Source organism: Triticum aestivum, chromosome 1A (assembly GCF_018294505.1).
Source record: "Triticum aestivum cultivar Chinese Spring chromosome 1A, IWGSC CS RefSeq v2.1, whole genome shotgun sequence".
NCBI classification, from domain to species: Eukaryota; Viridiplantae; Streptophyta; class Magnoliopsida; order Poales; family Poaceae; genus Triticum; species Triticum aestivum.
The window spans coordinates 461,052,962-461,053,372 of record NC_057794.1 but is presented as its reverse complement, the minus strand read 5'-3'; positions in this window follow the sequence as shown (position 1 = coordinate 461,053,372).

The following is a 411-nucleotide window of genomic DNA, read 5'->3' as shown; positions in this document are numbered from 1 at the left end:
TCTGTTAGGGTAATTTTTTAATAGTGTTGATTATATTAAAAATGTTTAAAAATGTTCATGGGTGTCGAAGGTAAGTCCGGCAAAATCCTTGGTAGGGTATGGTAGGTAGGTGACCTGGCATGATGGTAACATGAGCAAGGTTTTTACTCACGTTCGGGCTCTTTGGAGAAGACAATACCTTTTTTCCTATTTGTGTTTTATTGCATAATGTGTACAAAGTACATGCAAAGTGCCAAAAGATTGTAAGTTATCTATCTACATGCCCGGTCCCTAGATTATATAGCACACTAGGGTCCTAGGGTTACAAATTCTAGTTGGCTACGTAGGTGTAGGTAGACCTCTCCACGGCTCCGCCAAGTCTTTCAAAGTCTTAGTATAATCCGTCATGGGTCACCTGATGTGGCCCGGGAT